Raw genomic sequence first — 20,753 nt, 5'->3', positions numbered from 1 at the left:
AGAGCTCTTTCTTCTCCAGCCACATGGGCGGGGCACTGCCAAAGAACTGAGCAATCACAGCACAACCAGGGCCCTCCTGGCACAGGGCAACACAAAATAAGCAGTGCTGAACAGGGTTAGGGCACATGTGAGCAGGGAGCAGGGAGACCCCCGTGCCCAGGCCATGCCTCTACCCCAGGGTCCCCTCTCCCATGACCTCATGGCAGGGGGGAGGAACCCCAACACTTCCGTAGGTGTAGTCTCTCTCCTCCTCCTTGCAGCTGGCTCATGGGCCCACATTCAGGGCCCCCACCTCGGGAGAAAATTCTCCCAATGTGCTCTGATGTTGAAAGAGTCAAGAAGAGAAGAAGGGAAAAAAAACCCCCGAAGTCCCAGGAAAACAAAGTTCAACTCTCCATCTCCCCCCAGAGAAAAGGAGCTGAAAACTGGCTAAAAAGAAACAAAGTTGCTTCCTCTGCTCTTGCTGCAAGCAGGATGCAGAGGAGTGTGTATGTGTGTCCTTGAACAAACGCTCTGAGAAGTTTGTCCGGTTTTTTTCCTCTCCCCCCTCTCAGGCTCAGTTTAAAGGCACAGAAACGCACAAAGTTCACTTCTGGGCATAGAGCAGCAATAGGGGATACACACGATAAAGTCACCCCAAGACACAGGGACAGAGAATTCAGTGGAAAGACTCCGAGAATTCTGCTCCCAGAGATCATTCATTCCTGCTCACACTGACCCTTGTAGAAAGGGGACATCGTTCCAGGCAGCCTGTACTGAGCATGTGGCTCCTGAGTGGGGTTTGTTGTTTAGGAAACCTGCTCCGGCTTTTCCATTCTTTCCTTGCAAACAGGAAAACTTCTCCTGGGGCTGTGTGCAGGCAGAGCCCTGAGGAGAGCAGGTGGCACATGGTGCGCTGGGCTGGGACAGCCAGCTGCAGAGCTCAAGGGAAGAAGCCCAAAGTGTCACAATGGCTCCTTGCCTTCCCATGCAACACCTGGGTCACAATGGTCTCCTTGATTCCATGAGGCCCCACTGTGTCACAATGGCTCCTTGGTTCCATCAGGTTCCGCAGTGTCACCATGGTCTCCTTTGATCCGCATTGTCATCATGGACAATTGGTTCCATGAGGCCCCGCAGTGTCACAATGGTCCCTTGGTTCCATAGCTTTTACGTTGTAACAATGGACTCCTCGCTTCTATGAGCTAGCCTGCTTTTTGCAGAGGTGTCTTTGGTTCCAACAAGGCCCCGCTGTGTCTCAGTGCACCCTGGCTTCCATGTGGATGTGGAGTATCACAAAGGCTCCTTGGTTCCACCAGGTCCTGCTGTGTCACAATGGGTCCTGTGGTCCCTGAGGCCCTCCAAAACCATCATGGAGGCTTGCTTCCATGAGGTTCCATTATGTTCCAGTGGTCATCTTGGTTCCAGGAGTTTCCTTAGTGTCACAATGCCCTCCATGCTTCCATTAGGCCCTGCTTTGCCACAATGGTCCCCTTGTTTCCATGAGGCCCCGCTGTGTCACAATGGACCTATGGTTCCATGATGTTGCGTGGTGTCACCGTGCTCTTCTTGAATCCGCCGTGTAACCATGGACCATTGGTTCCATGCAGCCGTGTCACAATGGGCTCCTTGATTCCATGATTCCCCACGGTGTCACAATGGAGCCTTGTTTCTAGGAGGTTCTGTACTGTCACAATTGCCTCCTTGATGCCATCAGCCCCTGCAGTGTCACAATGGCTCCTTGGTTCCATGAGGAACACAATAGCTTGGCATAAGCATTGAGCAACAGCTGCTGAACACACCTGGCAACATCTGCTTGCATCAAAAGAGGGCTTCAAGCTGACAATGGCACCAGCAGCTTCCATCTGCAACAGAGACCCAGGAAAGGACAGGCTGTGCCGGTTTGGACAAATGTGGAGGAAAATATCCTCTGATAGAAGGCAGGTTACACCCAGCCCTCCCCCACCAGGTTTTTGGAAAAAAGAACTTTCCTGGGAAGAAAGTGAAAGAGATAAAAACTATTTTTTTAACAAACACACAGAAAAAGGATAGCAATGCTAAATATTAAAAGCTCTCGCTGTGCAGAGAAAGCTGGGATAATTTGAGAGTCCTTCCGTGTTTCGGTGGGGTCTCCTGAAACATCCATAGACAGCGAGGCCCGTGCAAAGAAACAGGGAGCGATTCTTGAGAGAAGTTTCAGAGCTCTTTCTTCTCCAGCCACATGGGCGGGGCACTGCCAAAGAACTGAGCAATCACAGCACAACCAGGGCCCTCCTCACACAGGGCAACACAAAATAAGCAGTGCTGAACAGGGTTAGGGCACATGTGAGCAGGGAGCAGGGAGACCCCCGTGCCCAGGCCATGCCTCTACCCCAGGGTCCCCTCTCCCATGACCTCATGGCAGGGGGGAGGAACCCCAACACTTCCGTAGGTGTAGTCTCTCTCCTCCTCCTTGCAGCTGGCTCATGGGCCCACATTCAGGGCCCCCACCTCGGGAGAAAATTCTCCCAATGTGCTCTGATGTTCAAAGAGTCAAGAAGAGAAGAAGGGAAAAAAAACCCCCGAAGTCCCAGGAAAACAAAGTTCAACTCTCCATCTCCCCCCAGAGAAAAGGAGCTGAAAACTGGCTAAAAAGAAACCAAGTTGCTTCCTCTGCTCTTGCTGCAAGCAGGATGCAGAGGAGTGTGTATGTGTGTCCTTGAACAAACGCTCTGAGAAGTTTGTCCGGTTTTTTTTTTCCTCTCCCCCCTCTCAGGCTCAGTTGAAAGGCACAGAAATGCACAAAGTTCACTTCTGGGCATAGAGCAGCGATAGGGGATACACACGATAAAGTCACCCCAAGACACAGGGACAGAGAATTCAGTGGAAAGACTCCGAGAATTCTGCTCCCAGAGATCATTCATTCCTGCTCACACTGACCCTTGTAGAAAGGGGACATCGTTCCAGGCAGCCTGTACTGAGCATGTGGCTCCTGAGTGGGGTTTGTTGTTTAGGAAACCTGCTCCGGCTTTTCCATTCTTTCCTTGCAAACAGGAAAACTTCTCCTGGGGCTGTGTGCAGGCAGAGCCCTGAGGAGAGCAGGTGGCACATGGTGCGCTGGGCTGGGACAGCCAGCTGCAGAGCTCAAGGGAAGAAGCCCAAAGTGTCACAATGGCTCCTTGCCTTCCCATGCAACACCTGGGTCACAATGGTCTCCTTGATTCCATGAGGCCCCACTGTGTCACAATGGCTCCTTGGTTCCATCAGGTTCCGCAGTGTCACCATGGTCTCCTTTGATCCGCATTGTCATCATGGACAATTGGTTCCATGAGGCCCCGCAGTGTCACAATGGTCCCTTGGTTCCATAGCTTTTACGTTGTAACAATGGACTCCTTGCTTCTATGAGCTAGCCTGCTTTTTGCAGAGGTGTCTTTGGTTCCAACAAGGCCCCGCTGTGTCTCAGTGCACCCTGGCTTCCATGTGGATGTGGAGTATCACAAAGGCTCCTTGGTTCCACCAGGTCCTGCTGTGTCACAATGGGTCCTGTGGTCCCCGAGGCCCTCCAAAGTCATCGTGGAGGCTTGCTTCCATGAGGTTCCATTATGTGCCAGTGGTCATCTTGGTTCCAGGAGTTTCCTTAGTGTCATAATGCTCTCCATGCTTCCATTAGGCCCTGCTTTGCCACAATGGTCCCCTTGTTTCCATGAGGCCCCGCTGTGTCACAATGGACCTATGGTTCCATGATGTTGCGTGGTGTCACCGTGCTCTTCTTGAATCCGCAGTGTAACCATGGACCATTGGTTCCATGCGGCCTGGCTGTGTCACAATGGGCTCCTTGATTCCATGATTCCCCACGGTGTCACAATGGAGCCTTGTTTCTAGGAGGTTCTGTACTGTCACAATTGCCTCCTTGATGCCATCAGCCCCTGCAGTGTCACAATGGCTCCTTGGTTCCATGAGGAACACAATAGCTTGGCATAAGCATTGAGCAACAGCTGCTGAACACACCTGGCAACATCTGCTTGCATCAAAAGAGGGCTTCAAGCTGACAATGGCACCAGCAGCTTCCATCTGCAACAGAGACCCAGGAAAGGACAGGCTGTGCCGGTTTGGACAAATGTGGAGGAAAATATCCTCTGATAGAAGGCAGGTTACACCCAGCCCCCCCCCACCAGGTTTTTGGAAAAAAGAACTTTCCTGGGAAGAAAGTGAAAGAGATAAAAACTATTTTTTTAACAAACACACAGGAAAAGGATAGCAATGCTAAATATTAAAAGCTCTCGCTGTGCAGAGAAAGCTGGGATAATTTGAGAGTCCTTCCGTGTTTCGGTGGGGTCTCCTGAAACATCCATAGACAGCGAGGCCCGTGCAAAGAAACAGGGAGCGATTCTTGAGAGAAGTTTCAGAGCTCTTTCTTCTCCAGCCACATGGGCGGGGCACTGCCAAAGAACTGAGCAATCACGGCACAACCAGGGCCCTCCTCACACAGGGCAACACAAAATAAGCAGTGCTGAACAGGGTTAGGGCACATGTGAGCAGGGAGCAGGGAGACCCCCGTGCCCAGGCCATGCCTCTACCCCAGGGTCCCCTCTCCCATGACCTCATGGCAGGGGGGAGGAACCCCAACACTTCCGTAGGTGTAGTCTCTCTCCTCCTCCTTGCAGCTGGCTCATGGGCCCACATTCAGGGCCCCCACCTCGGGAGAAAATTCTCCCAATGTGCTCTGATGTTCAAAGAGTCAAGAAGAGAAGAAGGGAAAAAAAACCCCCGAAGTCCCAGGAAAACAAAGTTCAACTCTCCATCTCCCCCCAGAGAAAAGGAGCTGAAAACTGGCTAAAAAGAAACAAAGTTGCTTCCTCTGCTCTTGCTGCAAGCAGGATGCAGAGGAGTGTGTATGTGTGTCCTTGAACAAACGCTCTGAGAAGTTTGTCCGGTTTTTTTTTTCCTCTCCCCCCTCTCAGGCTCAGTTGAAAGGCACAGAAATGCACAAAGTTCACTTCTGGGCATAGAGCAGCGATAGGGGATACACACGATAAAGTCACCCCAAGACACAGGGACAGAGAATTCAGTGGAAAGACTCCGAGAATTCTGCTCCCAGAGATCATTCATTCCTGCTCACACTGACCCTTGTAGAAAGGGGACATCGTTCCAGGCAGCCTGTACTGAGCATGTGGCTCCTGAGTGGGGTTTGTTGTTTAGGAAACCTGCTCCGGCTTTTCCATTCTTTCCTTGCAAACAGGAAAACTTCTCCTGGGGCTGTGTGCAGGCAGAGCCCTGAGGAGAGCAGGTGGCACATGGTGCGCTGGGCTGGGACAGCCAGCTGCAGAGCTCAAGGGAAGAAGCCCAAAGTGTCACAATGGCTCCTTGCCTTCACATGCAACACCTGGGTCACAATGGTCTCCTTGATTCCATGAGGCCCCACTGTGTCACAATGGCTCCTTGGTTCCATCAGGTTCCGCAGTGTCACCATGATCTCCTTTGATCCGCACTGTCATCATGGACAATTGGTTCCATGAGGCCCCGCAGTGTCACAATGGTCCCTTGGTTCCATAGCTTTTACGTTGTAACAATGGACTCCTTGCTTCTATGAGCTAGCCTGCTTTTTGCAGAGGTGTCTTTGGTTCCAACAAGGCCCCGCTGTGTCTCAGTGCACCCTGGCTTCCATGTGGATGTGGAGTATCACAAAGGCTCCTTGGTTCCACCAGGTCCTGCTGTGTCACAATGGGTCCTGTGGTCCCTGAGGCCCTCCAAAACCATCGTGGAGGCTTGCTTCCATGAGGTTCCATTATGTGCCAGTGGTCATCTTGGTTCCAGGAGTTTCCTTAGTGTCACAATGCTCTCCATGCTTCCATTAGGCCCTGCTTTGCCACAATGGTCCCCTTGTTTCCATGAGGCCCCGCTGTGTCACAATGGACGTACGGTTCCATGATGTTGCGTGGTGTCACCGTGCTCTTCTTGAATCCGCAGTGTAACCATGGACCATTGGTTCCATGCAGCCGTGTCACAATGGGCTCCTTGATTCCATGATTCCCCACGGTGTCACAATGGAGCCTTGTTTCTAGGAGGTTCTGTACTGTCACAATTGCCTCCTTGATGCCATCAGCCCCTGCAGTGTCACAATGGCTCCTTGGTTCCATGAGGAACACAATAGCTTGGCATAAGCATTGAGCAACAGCTGCTGAACACACCTGGCAACATCTGCTTGCATCAAAAGAGGGCTTCAAGCTGACAATGGCACCAGCAGCTTCCATCTGCAACAGAGACCCAGGAAAGGACAGGCTGTGCCGGTTTGGACAAATTTGGAGGAAAATATCCTCTGATAGAAGGCAGGTTACACCCAGCCCTCCCCCACCAGGTTTTTGGAAAAAAGAACTTTCCTGGGAAGAAAGTGAAAGAGATAAAACCTATTTTTTTAACAAACACACAGGAAAAGGATAACAATGCTAAATATTAAAAGCTCTCGCTGTGCAGAGAAAGCTGGGATAATTTGAGAGTCCTTCTGTGTTTCGGTGGGGTCTCCTGAAACATCCATAGACAGCGAGGCCCGTGCAAAGAAACAGGGAGCGATTCTTGAGAGAAGTTTCAGAGCTCTTTCTTCTCCAGCCACATGGGCGGGGCACTGCCAAAGAACTGAGCAATCACAGCACAACCAGGGCCCTCCTCGCACAGGGCAACACAAAATAAGCAGTGCTGAACAGGATTAGGGCACATGTGAGCAGGGAGCAGGGAGACCCCCGTGCCCAGGCCATGCCTCTACCCCAGGGTCCCCTCTCCCATGACCGCATGGCAGGAGGGAGGAACCCCAACACTTCCGTAGGTGTAGTCTCTCTCCTCCTCCTTGCAGCTGGCTCATGGGCCCACATTCAGGGCCCCCACCTCGGGAGAAAATTCTCCCAATGTGCTCTGATGTTGAAAGAGTCAAGAAGAGAAGAAGGGAAAAAAAACCCCCGAAGTCCCAGGAAAACAAAGTTCAACTCTCCATCTCCCCCCAGAGAAAAGGAGCTGAAAACTGGCTAAAAAGAAACAAAGTTGCTTCCTCTGCTCTTGCTGCAAGCAGGATGCAGAGGAGTGTGTATGTGTGTCCTTGAACAAACGCTCTGAGAAGTTTGTCCGGTTTTTTTCCTCTCCCCCCTCTCAGGCTCAGTTGAAAGGCACAGAAACGCACAAAGTTCACTTCTGGGCATAGAGCAGCGATAGGGGATACACACAATAAAGTCACCCCAAGACACAGGGACAGAGAATTCTGTGGAAAGACTCCGAGAATTCTGCTCCCAGAGATCATTCATTCCTGCTCACCCTGACCCTTGTAGAAAGGGGACATCGTTCCAGGCAGCCTGTACTGAGCATGTGGCTCCTGAGTGGGGTTTGTTGTTTAGGAAACCTGCTCCGGCTTTTCCATTCTTTCCTTCCAAACAGGAAAACTTCTCCTGGGGCTGTGTGCAGGCAGAGCCCTGAGGAGAGCAGGTGGCACATGGTGCGCTGGGCTGGGACAGCCAGCTGCAGAGCTCAAGGGAAGAAGCCCAAAGTGTCACAATGGCTCCTTGCCTTCCCATGCAACACCTGGGTCACAATGGTCTCCTTGATTCCATGAGGCCCCACTGTGTCACAATGGCTCCTTGGTTCCATCAGGTTCTGCAGTGTCACCATGGTCTCCTTTGATCCGCACTGTCATCATGGACAATTGGTTCCATGAGGCCCCGCAGTGTCACAATGGTCCCTTGGTTCCATAGCTTTTACGTTGTAACAATGGACTCCTTGCTTCTATGAGCTAGCCTGCTTTTTGCAGAGGTGTCTTTGGTTCCAACAAGGCCCCGCTGTGTCTCAGTGCACCCTGGCTTCCATGTGGATGTGGAGTATCACAAAAGCTCCTTGGTTCCACCAGGTCCTGCTGTGTCACAATGGGTCCTGTGGTCCCTGAGGCCCTCCAAAACCATCGTGGAGGCTTGCTTCCATGAGGTTCCATTATGTGCCAGTGGTCATCTTGGTTCCAGGAGTTTCCTTAGTGTCACAATGCTCTCCATGCTTCCATTAGGCCCTGCTTTGCCACAATGGTCCCCTTGTTTCCATGAGGCCCCGCTGTGTCACAATGGACCTATGGTTCCATGATGTTGCGTGGTGTCACCGTGCTCTTCTTGAATCCGCCGTGTAACCATGGACCATTGGTTCCATGCAGCCGTGTCACAATGGGCTCCTTGATTCCATGATTCCCCACGGTGTCACAATGGAGCCTTGTTTCTAGGAGGTTCTGTACTGTCACAATTGCCTCCTTGATGCCATCAGCCCCTGCAGTGTCACAATGGCTCCTTGGTTCCATGAGGAACACAATAGCTTGGCATAAGCATTGAGCAACAGCTGCTGAACACACCTGGCAACATCTGCTTGCATCAAAAGAGGGCTTCAAGCTGACAATGGCACCAGCAGCTTCCATCTGCAACAGAGACCCAGGAAAGGACAGGCTGTGCCGGTTTGGACAAATGTGGAGGAAAATATCCTCTGATAGAAGGCAGGTTACACCCAGCCCTCCCCCACCAGGTTTTTGGAAAAAAGAACTTTCCTGGGAAGAAAGTGAAAGAGATAAAAACTATTTTTTTAACAAACACACAGGAAAAGGATAGCAATGCTAAATATTAAAAGCTCTCGCTGTGCAGAGAAAGCTGGGATAATTTGAGAGTCCTTCCGTGTTTCGGTGGGGTCTCCTGAAACATCCATAGACAGCGAGGCCCGTGCAAAGAAACAGGGAGCGATTCTTGAGAGAAGTTTCAGAGCTCTTTCTTCTCCAGCCACATGGGCGGGGCACTGCCAAAGAACTGAGCAATCACAGCACAACCAGGGCCCTCCTCGCACAAGGCAACACAAAATAAGCAGTGCTGAACAGGGTTAGGGCACATGTGAGCAGGGAGCAGGGAGACCCCCGTGCCCAAGCCATGCCTCTACCCCAGGGTCCCCTCTCCCATGACCTCATGGCAGGGGGGAGGAACCCCAACACTTCCGTAGGTGTAGTCTCTCTCCTCCTCCTTGCAGCTGGCTCATGGGCCCACATTCAGGGCCCCCACCTCGGGAGAAAATTCTCCCAATGTGCTCTGATGTTGAAAGAGTCAAGAAGAGAAGAAGGGAAAAAAACCCCCGAAGTCCCAGGAAAACAAAGTTCAACTCTCCATCTCCCCCCAGAGAAAAGGAGCTGAAAACTGGCTAAAAAGAAACAAAGTTGCTTCCTCTGCTCTTGCTGCAAGCAGGATGCAGAGGAGTGTGTATGTGTGTCCTTGAACAAACGCTCTGAGAAGTTTGTCCGGTTTTTTTTTTCCTCTCCCCCCTCTCAGGCTCAGTTGAAAGGCACAGAAATGCACAAAGTTCACTTCTGGGCATAGAGCAGCGATAGGGGATACACACGATAAAGTCACCCCAAGACACAGGGACAGAGAATTCAGTGGAAAGACTCCGAGAATTCTGCTCCCAGAGATCATTCATTCCTGCTCACACTGACCCTTGTAGAAAGGGGACATCGTTCCAGGCAGCCTGTACTGAGCATGTGGCTCCTGAGTGGGGTTTGTTGTTTAGGAAACCTGCTCCGGCTTTTCCATTCTTTCCTTCCAAACAGGAAAACTTCTCCTGGGGCTGTGTGCAGGCAGAGCCCTGAGGAGAGCAGGTGGCACATGGTGCGCTGGGCTGGGACAGCCAGCTGCAGAGCTCAAGGGAAGAAGCCCAAAGTGTCACAATGGCTCCTTGCCTTCCCATGCAACACCTGGGTCACAATGGTCTCCTTGATTCCATGAGGCCCCACTGTGTCACAATGGCTCCTTGGTTCCATCAGGTTCCGCAGTGTCACCATGGTCTCCTTTGATCCGCATTGTCATCATGGACAATTGGTTCCATGAGGCCCCGCAGTGTCACAATGGTCCCTTGCTTCCATAGCTTTCACGTTGTAACAATGGACTCCTTGCTTCTATGAGCTAGCCTGCTTTTTGCAGAGGTGTCTTTGGTTCCAACAAGGCCCCGCTGTGTCTCAGTGCACCCTGGCTTCCATGTGGATGTGGAGTATCACAAAGGCTCCTTGGTTCCACCAGGTCCTGCTGTGTCACAATGGGTCCTGTGGTCCCTGAGGCCCTCCAAAGTCATTGTGGAGGCTTGCTTCCATGAGGTTCCATTATGTGCCAGTGGTCATCTTGGTTCCAGGAGTTTCCTTAGTGTCACAATGCTCTCCATGCTTCCATTAGGCCCTGCTTTGCCACAATGGTCCCCTTGTTTCCATGAGGCCCCGCTGTGTCACAATGGACCTATGGTTCCATGATGTTGCGTGGTGTCACCGTGCTCTTCTTGAATCCGCCGTGTAACCATGGACCATTGGTTCCATGCAGCCGTGTCACAATGGGCTCCTTGATTCCATGATTCCCCACGGTGTCACAATGGAGCCTTGTTTCTAGGAGGTTCTGTACTGTCACAATTGCCTCCTTGATGCCATCAGCCCCTGCAGTGTCACAATGGCTCCTTGGTTCCATGAGGAACACAATAGCTTGGCATAAGCATTGAGCAACAGCTGCTGAACACACCTGGCAACATCTGCTTGCATCAAAAGAGTGCTTCAAGCTGACAATGGCACCAGCAGCTTCCATCTGCAACAGAGACCCAGGAAAGGACAGGCTGTGCCGGTTTGGACAAATGTGGAGGAAAATATCCTCTGATAGAAGGCAGGTTACACCCAGCCCTCCCCCACCAGGTTTTTGGAAAAAAGAACTTTCCTGGGAAGAAAGTGAAAGAGATAAAAACTATTTTTTTAACAAACACACAGGAAAAGGATAACAATGCTAAATATTAAAAGCTCTCGCTGTGCAGAGAAAGCTGGGATAATTTGAGAGTCCTTCTGTGTTTCGGTGGGGTCTCCTGAAACATCCATAGACAGCGAGGCCCGTGCAAAGAAACAGGGAGCGATTCTTGAGAGAAGTTTCAGAGCTCTTTCTTCTCCAGCCACATGGGCGGGGCACTGCCAAAGAACTGAGCAATCACAGGACAACCAGGGCCCTCCTCGCACAGGGCAACACAAAATAAGCAGTGCTGAACAGGATTAGGGCACATGTGAGCAGGGAGCAGGGAGACCCCCCGTGCCCAGGCCATGCCTCTACCCCAGGGTCCCCTCTCCCATGACCTCATGGCAGGGGGGAGGAACCCCAACACTTCCGTAGGTGCAGTCTCTCTCCTCCTCCTTGCAGCTGGCTCATGGGCCCACATTCAGGGCCCCCACCTCGGGAGAAAATTCTCCCAATGTGCTCTGATGTTGAAAGAGTCAAGAAGAGAAGAAGGGAAAAAAAACCCCCAAAGTCCCAGGAAAACAAAGTTCAACTCTCCATCTCCCCCCAGAGAAAAGGAGCTGAAAACTGGCTAAAAAGAAACCAAGTTGCTTCCTCTGCTCTTGCTGCAAGCAGGATGCAGAGGAGTGTGTATGTGTGTCCTTGAACAAACGCTCTGAGAAGTTTGTCCGGTTTTTTTCCTCTCCCCCCTCTCAGGCTCAGTTGAAAGGCACAGAAACGCACAAAGTTCACTTCTGGGCATAGAGCAGCGATAGGGGATACACACAATAAAGTCACCCCAAGACACAGGGACAGAGAATTCTGTGGAAAGACTCCGAGAATTCTGCTCCCAGAGATCATTCATTCCTGCTCACCCTGACCCTTGTAGAAAGGGGACATCGTTCCAGGCAGCCTGTACTGAGCATGTGGCTCCTGAGTGGGGTTTGTTGTTTAGGAAACCTGCTCCGGCTTTTCCATTCTTTCCTTCCAAACAGGAAAACTTCTCCTGGGGCTGTGTGCAGGCAGAGCCCTGAGGAGAGCAGGTGGCACATGGTGCACTGGGCTGGGACAGCCAGCTGCAGAGCTCAAGGGAAGAAGCCCAAAGTGTCACAATGGCTCCTTGCCTTCCCATGCAACACCTGGGTCACAATGGTCTCCTTGATTCCATGAGGCCCCACTGTGTCACAATGGCTCCTTGGTTCCATCAGGTTCCGCAGTGTCACCATGGTCTCCTTTGATCCGCACTGTCATCATGGACAATTGGTTCCATGAGGCCCCGCAGTGTCACAATGGTCCCTTGGTTCCATAGCTTTTACGTTGTAACAATGGACTCCTTGCTTCTATGAGCTAGCTTGCTTTTTGCAGAGGTGTCTTTGGTTCCAACAAGGCCCCGCTGTGTCTCAGTGCACCCTGGCTTCCATGTGGATGTGGAGTATCACAAAAGCTCCTTGGTTCCACCAGGTCCTGCTGTGTCACAATGGGTCCTGTGGTCCCTGAGGCCCTCCAAAACCATCGTGGAGGCTTGCTTCCATGAGGTTCCATTATGTGCCAGTGGTCATCTTGGTTCCAGGAGTTTCCTTAGTGTCACAATGCTCTCCATGCTTCCATTAGGCCCTGCTTTGCCACAATGGTCCCCTTGTTTCCATGAGGCCCCGCTGTGTCACAATGGACCTATGGTTCCATGATGTTGCGTGGTGTCACCGTGCTCTTCTTGAATCCGCCGTGTAACCATGGACCATTGGTTCCATGCAGCCGTGTCACAATGGGCTCCTTGATTCCATGATTCCCCACGGTGTCACAATGGAGCCTTGTTTCTAGGAGGTTCTGTACTGTCACAATTGCCTCCTTGATGCCATCAGCCCCTGCAGTGTCACAATGGCTCCTTGGTTCCATGAGGAACACAATAGCTTGGCATAAGCATTGAGCAACAGCTGCTGAACACACCTGGCAACATCTGCTTGCATCAAAAGAGGGCTTCAAGCTGACAATGGCACCAGCAGCTTCCATCTGCAACAGAGACCCAGGAAAGGACAGGCTGTGCCGGTTTGGACAAATGTGGAGGAAAATATCCTCTGATAGAAGGCAGGTTACACCCAGCCCTCCCCCACCAGGTTTTTGGAAAAAAGAACTTTCCTGGGAAGAAAGTGAAAGAGATAAAAACTATTTTTTTAACAAACACACAGGAAAAGGATAGCAATGCTAAATATTAAAAGCTCTCGCTGTGCAGAGAAAGCTGGGATAATTTGAGAGTCCTTCCGTGTTTCGGTGGGGTCTCCTGAAACATCCATAGACAGCGAGGCCCGTGCAAAGAAACAGGGAGCGATTCTTGAGAGAAGTTTCAGAGCTCTTTCTTCTCCAGCCACATGGGCGGGGCACTGCCAAAGAACTGAGCAATCACAGCACAACCAGGGCCCTCCTCGCACAAGGCAACACAAAATAAGCAGTGCTGAACAGGGTTAGGGCACATGTGAGCAGGGAGCAGGGAGACCCCCCGTGCCCAGGCCATGCCTCTACCCCAGGGTCCCCTCTCCCATGACCTCATGGCAGGGGGGAGGAACCCCAACACTTCCGTAGGTGCAGTCTCTCTCCTCCTCCTTGCAGCTGGCTCATGGGCCCACATTCAGGGCCCCCACCTCGGGAGAAAATTCTCCCAATGTGCTCTGATGTTGAAAGAGTCAAGAAGAGAAGAAGGGAAAAAAACCCCCAAAGTCCCAGGAAAACAAAGTTCAACTCTCCATCTCCCCCCAGAGAAAAGGAGCTGAAAACTGGCTAAAAAGAAACCAAGTTGCTTCCTCTGCTCTTGCTGCAAGCAGGATGCAGAGGAGTGTGTATGTGTGTCCTTGAACAAACGCTCTGAGAAGTTTGTCCGGTTTTTTTCCTCTCCCCCCTCTCAGGCTCAGTTGAAAGGCACAGAAACGCACAAAGTTCACTTCTGGGCATAGAGCAGCGATAGGGGATACACACAATAAAGTCACCCCAAGACACAGGGACAGAGAATTCTGTGGAAAGACTCCGAGAATTCTGCTCCCAGAGATCATTCATTCCTGCTCACCCTGACCCTTGTAGAAAGGGGACATCGTTCCAGGCAGCCTGTACTGAGCATGTGGCTCCTGAGTGGGGTTTGTTGTTTAGGAAACCTGCTCCGGCTTTTCCATTCTTTCCTTCCAAACAGGAAAACTTCTCCTGGGGCTGTGTGCAGGCAGAGCCCTGAGGAGAGCAGGTGGCACATGGTGCACTGGGCTGGGACAGCCAGCTGCAGAGCTCAAGGGAAGAAGCCCAAAGTGTCACAATGGCTCCTTGCCTTCCCATGCAACACCTGGGTCACAATGGTCTCCTTGATTCCATGAGGCCCCACTGTGTCACAATGGCTCCTTGGTTCCATCAGGTTCCGCAGTGTCACCATGGTCTCCTTTGATCCGCACTGTCATCATGGACAATTGGTTCCATGAGGCCCCGCAGTGTCACAATGGTCCCTTGGTTCCATAGCTTTTACGTTGTAACAATGGACTCCTTGCTTCTATGAGCTAGCTTGCTTTTTGCAGAGGTGTCTTTGGTTCCAACAAGGCCCCGCTGTGTCTCAGTGCACCCTGGCTTCCATGTGGATGTGGAGTATCACAAAAGCTCCTTGGTTCCACCAGGTCCTGCTGTGTCACAATGGGTCCTGTGGTCCCTGAGGCCCTCCAAAACCATCGTGGAGGCTTGCTTCCATGAGGTTCCATTATGTGCCAGTGGTCATCTTGGTTCCAGGAGTTTCCTTAGTGTCACAATGCTCTCCATGCTTCCATTAGGCCCTGCTTTGCCACAATGGTCCCCTTGTTTCCATGAGGCCCCGCTGTGTCACAATGGACCTATGGTTCCATGATGTTGCGTGGTGTCACCGTGCTCTTCTTGAATCCGCCGTGTAACCATGGACCATTGGTTCCATGCAGCCGTGTCACAATGGGCTCCTTGATTCCATGATTCCCCACGGTGTCACAATGGAGCCTTGTTTCTAGGAGGTTCTGTACTGTCACAATTGCCTCCTTGATGCCATCAGCCCCTGCAGTGTCACAATGGCTCCTTGGTTCCATGAGGAACACAATAGCTTGGCATAAGCATTGAGCAACAGCTGCTGAACACACCTGGCAACATCTGCTTGCATCAAAAGAGGGCTTCAAGCTGACAATGGCACCAGCAGCTTCCATCTGCAACAGAGACCCAGGAAAGGACAGGCTGTGCCGGTTTGGACAAATGTGGAGGAAAATATCCTCTGATAGAAGGCAGGTTACACCCAGCCCTCCCCCACCAGGTTTTTGGAAAAAAGAACTTTCCTGGGAAGAAAGTGAAAGAGATAAAAACTATTTTTTTAACAAACACACAGGAAAAGGATAGCAATGCTAAATATTAAAAGCTCTCGCTGTGCAGAGAAAGCTGGGATAATTTGAGAGTCCTTCCGTGTTTCGGTGGGGTCTCCTGAAACATCCATAGACAGCGAGGCCCGTGCAAAGAAACAGGGAGCGATTCTTGAGAGAAGTTTCAGAGCTCTTTCTTCTCCAGCCACATGGGCGGGGCACTGCCAAAGAACTGAGCAATCACAGCACAACCAGGGCCCTCCTCGCACAAGGCAACACAAAATAAGCAGTGCTGAACAGGGTTAGGGCACATGTGAGCAGGGAGCAGGGAGACCCCCGTGCCCAAGCCATGCCTCTACCCCAGGGTCCCCTCTCCCATGACCTCATGGCAGGGGGGAGGAACCCCAACACTTCCGTAGGTGTAGTCTCTCTCCTCCTCCTTGCAGCTGGCTCATGGGCCCACATTCAGGGCCCCCACCTCGGGAGAAAATTCTCCCAATGTGCTCTGATGTTGAAAGAGTCAAGAAGAGAAGAAGGGAAAAAAAACCCCCGAAGTCCCAGGAAAACAAAGTTCAACTCTCCATCTCCCCCCAGAGAAAAGGAGCTGAAAACTGGCTAAAAAGAAACAAAGTTGCTTCCTCTGCTCTTGCTGCAAGCAGGATGCAGAGGAGTGTGTATGTGTGTCCTTGAACAAACGCTCTGAGAAGTTTGTCCGGTTTTTTTTTTCCTCTCCCCCCTCTCAGGCTCAGTTGAAAGGCACAGAAATGCACAAAGTTCACTTCTGGGCATAGAGCAGCGATAGGGGATACACACGATAAAGTCACCCCAAGACACAGGGACAGAGAATTCAGTGGAAAGACTCCGAGAATTCTGCTCCCAGAGATCATTCATTCCTGCTCACACTGACCCTTGTAGAAAGGGGACATCGTTCCAGGCAGCCTGTACTGAGCATGTGGCTCCTGAGTGGGGTTTGTTGTTTAGGAAACCTGCTCCGGCTTTTCCATTCTTTCCTTCCAAACAGGAAAACTTCTCCTGGGGCTGTGTGCAGGCAGAGCCCTGAGGAGAGCAGGTGGCACATGGTGCGCTGGGCTGGGACAGCCAGCTGCAGAGCTCAAGGGAAGAAGCCCAAAGTGTCACAATGGCTCCTTGCCTTCCCATGCAACACCTGGGTCACAATGGTCTCCTTGATTCCATGAGGCCCCACTGTGTCACAATGGCTCCTTGGTTCCATCAGGTTCCGCAGTGTCACCATGGTCTCCTTTGATCCGCATTGTCATCATGGACAATTGGTTCCATGAGGCCCCGCAGTGTCACAATGGTCCCTTGCTTCCATAGCTTTTACGTTGTAACAATGGACTCCTTGCTTCTATGAGCTAGCCTGCTTTTTGCAGAGGTGTCTTTGGTTCCAACAAGGCCCCGCTGTGTCTCAGTGCACCCTGGCTTCCATGTGGATGTGGAGTATCACAAAGGCTCCTTGGTTCCACCAGGTCCTGCTGTGTCACAATGGGTCCTGTGGTCCCTGAGGCCCTCCAAAGTCATTGTGGAGGCTTGCTTCCATGAGGTTCCATTATGTGCCAGTGGTCATCTTGGTTCCAGGAGTTTCCTTAGTGTCACAATGCTCTCCATGCTTCCATTAGGCCCTGCTTTGCCACAATGGTCCCCTTGTTTCCATGAGGCCCCGCTGTGTCACAATGGACCTATGGTTCCATGATGTTGCGTGGTGTCACCGTGCTCTTCTTGAATCCGCCGTGTAACCATGGACCATTGGTTCCATGCGGCGTGTCAGAATGGGCTCCTTGATTCCATGATTCCCCACGGTGTCACAATGGAGCCTTGTTTCTAGGAGGTTCTGTACTGTCACAATTGCCTCCTTGATGCCATCAGCCCCTGCAGTGTCACAATGGCTCCTTGGTTCCATGAGGAACACAATAGCTTGGCATAAGCATTGAGCAACAGCTGCTGAACACACCTGGCAACATCTGCTTGCATCAAAAGAGTGCTTCAAGCTGACAATGGCACCAGCAGCTTCCATCTGCAACAGAGACCCAGGAAAGGACAGGCTGTGCCGGTTTGGACAAATGTGGAGGAAAATATCCTCTGATAGAAGGCAGGTTACACCCAGCCCTCCTCCACCAGGTTTTTGGAAAAAAGAACTTTCCTGGGAAGAAAGTGAAAGAGATAAAAACTATTTTTTTAACAAACACACAGGAAAAGGATAACAATGCTAAATATTAAAAGCTCTCGCTGTGCAGAGAAAGCTGGGATAATTTGAGAGTCCTTCTGTGTTTCGGTGGGGTCTCCTGAAACATCCATAGACAGCGAGGCCCGTGCAAAGAAACAGGGAGCGATTCTTGAGAGAAGTTTCAGAGCTCTTTCTTCTCCAGCCACATGGGCGGGGCACTGCCAAAGAACTGAGCAATCACAGCACAACCAGGGCCCTCCTCGCACAGGGCAACACAAAATAAGCAGTGCTGAACAGGATTAGGGCACATGTGAGCAGGGAGCAGGGAGACCCCCCGTGCCCAGGCCATGCCTCTACCCCAGGGTCCCCTCTCCCATGACCTCATGGCAGGGGGGAGGAACCCCAACACTTCCGTAGGTGCAGTCTCTCTCCTCCTCCTTGCAGCTGGCTCATGGGCCCACATTCAGGGCCCCCACCTCGGGAGAAAATTCTCCCAATGTGCTCTGATGTTGAAAGAGTCAAGAAGAGAAGAAGGGAAAAAAAACCCCCAAAGTCCCAGGAAAACAAAGTTCAACTCTCCATCTCCCCCCAGAGAAAAGGAGCTGAAAACTGGCTAAAAAGAAACCAAGTTGCTTCCTCTGCTCTTGCTGCAAGCAGGATGCAGAGGAGTGTGTATGTGTGTCCTTGAACAAACGCTCTGAGAAGTTTGTCCGGTTTTTTTCCTCTCCCCCCTCTCAGGCTCAGTTGAAAGGCACAGAAACGCACAAAGTTCACTTCTGGGCATAGAGCAGCGATAGGGGATACACACAATAAAGTCACCCCAAGACACAGGGACAGAGAATTCTGTGGAAAGACTCCGAGAATTCTGCTCCCAGAGATCATTCATTCCTGCTCACCCTGACCCTTGTAGAAAGGGGACATCGTTCCAGGCAGCCTGTACTGAGCATGTGGCTCCTGAGTGGGGTTTGTTGTTTAGGAAACCTGCTCCGGCTTTTCCATTCTTTCCTTCCAAACAGGAAAACTTCTCCTGGGGCTGTGTGCAGGCAGAGCCCTGAGGAGAGCAGGTGGCACATGGTGCACTGGGCTGGGACAGCCAGCTGCAGAGCTCAAGGGAAGAAGCCCAAAGTGTCACAATGGCTCCTTGCCTTCCCATGCAACACCTGGGTCACAATGGTCTCCTTGATTCCATGAGGCCCCACTGTGTCACAATGGCTCCTTGGTTCCATCAGGTTCCGCAGTGTCACCATGGTCTCCTTTGATCCGCACTGTCATCATGGACAATTGGTTCCATGAGGCCCCGCAGTGTCACAATGGTCCCTTGCTTCCATAGCTTTTACGTTGTAACAATGGACTCCTTGCTTCTATGAGCTAGCCTGCTTTTTGCAGAGGTGTCTTTGGTTCCAACAAGGCCCCACTGTGTCTCAGTGCACCCTGGCTTCCATGTGGATGTGGAGTATCACAAAAGCTCCTTGGTTCCACCAGGTCCTGCTGTGTCACAATGGGTCCTGTGGTCCCTGAGGCCCTCCAAAACCATCGTGGAGGCTTGCTTCCATGAGGTTCCATTATGTTCCAGTGGTCATCTTGGTTCCAGGAGTTTCCTTAGTGTCACAATGCTCTCCATGCTTCCATTAGGCCCTGCTTTGCCACAATGGTCCCCTTGTTTCCATGAGGCCCCGCTGTGTCACAATGGACCTATGGTTCCATGATGTTGCGTGGTGTCACCGTGCTCTTCTTGAATCCGCCGTGTAACCATGGACCATTGGTTCCATGCAGCCGTGTCACAATGGGCTCCTTGATTCCATGATTCCCCACGGTGTCACAATGGAGCCTTGTTTCTAGGAGGTTCTGTACTGTCACAATTGCCTCCTTGATGCCATCAGCCCCTGCAGTGTCACAATGGCTCCTTGGTTCCATGAGGAACACAATAGCTTGGCATAAGCATTGAGCAACAGCTGCTGAACACACCTGGCAACATCTGCTTGCATCAAAAGAGGGCTTCAAGCTGACAATGGCACCAGCAGCTTCCATCTGCAACAGAGACCCAGGAAAGGACAGGCTGTGCCGGTTTGGACAAATGTGGAGGAAAATATCCTCTGATAGAAGGCAGGTTACACCCAGCCCTCCCCCACCAGGTTTTTGGAAAAAAGAACTTTCCTGGGAAGAAAGTGAAAGAGATAAAAACTATTTTTTTAACAAACACACAGGAAAAGGATAGCAATGCTAAATATTAAAAGCTCTCGCTGTGCAGAGAAAGCTGGGATAATTTGAGAGTCCTTCCGTGTTTCGGTGGGGTCTCCTGAAACATCCATAGACAGCGAGGCCCGTGCAAAGAAACAGGGAGCGATTCTTGAGAGAAGTTTCAGAGCTCTTTCTTCTCCAGCCACATGGGCGGGGCACTGCCAAAGAACTGAGCAATCACGGCACAACCAGGGCCCTCCTCACACAGGGCAACACAAAATAAGCAGTGCTGAACAGGGTTAGGGCACATGTGAGCAGGGAGCAGGGAGACCCCCGTGCCCAGGCCATGCCTCTACCCCAGGGTCCCCTCTCCCATGACCTCATGGCAGGGGGGAGGAACCCCAACACTTCCGTAGGTGTAGTCTCTCTCCTCCTCCTTGCAGCTGGCTCATGGGCCCACATTCAGGGCCCCCACCTCGGGAGAAAATTCTCCCAATGTGCTCTGATGTTCAAAGAGTCAAGAAGAGAAGAAGGGAAAAAAAACCCCCGAAGTCCCAGGAAAACAAAGTTCAACTCTCCATCTCCCCCCAGAGAAAAGGAGCTGAAAACTGGCTAAAAAGAAACAAAGTTGCTTCCTCTGCTCTTGCTGCAAGCAGGATGCAGAGGAGTGTGTATGTGTGTCCTTGAACAAACGCTCTGAGAAGTTTGTCCGGTTTTTTTTTTCCTCTCCCCCCTCTCAGGCTCAGTTGAAAGGCACAGAAATGCACAAAGTTCACTTCTGGGCATAGAGCAGCGATAGGGGATACACACGATAAAGTCACCCCAAGACACAGGGACAGAGAATTCAGTGGAAAGACTCCGAGAATTCTGCTCCCAGAGATCATTCATTCCTGCTCACACTGACCCTTGTAGAAAGGGGACATCGTTCCAGGCAGCCTGTACTGAGCATGTGGCTCCTGAGTGGGGTTTGTTGTTTAGGAAACCTGCTCCGGCTTTTCCATTCTTTCCTTCCAAACAGGAAAACTTCTCCTGGGGCTGTGTGCAGGCAGAGCCCTGAGGAGAGCAGGTGGCACATGGTGCGCTGGGCTGGGACAGCCAGCTGCAGAGCTCAAGGGAAGAAGCCCAAAGTGTCACAATGGCTCCTTGCCTTCCCATGCAACACCTGGGTCACAATGGTCTCCTTGATTCCATGAGGCCCCACTGTGTCACAATGGCTCCTTGGTTCCATCAGGTTCCGCAGTGTCACCATGATCTCCTTTGATCCGCACTGTCATCATGGACAATTGGTTCCATGAGGCCCCGCAGTGTCACAATGGTCCCTTGGTT

Source organism: Aphelocoma coerulescens, unplaced genomic scaffold (assembly GCF_041296385.1).
Source record: "Aphelocoma coerulescens isolate FSJ_1873_10779 unplaced genomic scaffold, UR_Acoe_1.0 HiC_scaffold_58, whole genome shotgun sequence".
NCBI lineage: Eukaryota > Metazoa > Chordata > Aves > Passeriformes > Corvidae > Aphelocoma > Aphelocoma coerulescens.
Note: the sequence above shows the minus strand (reverse complement) of the source record.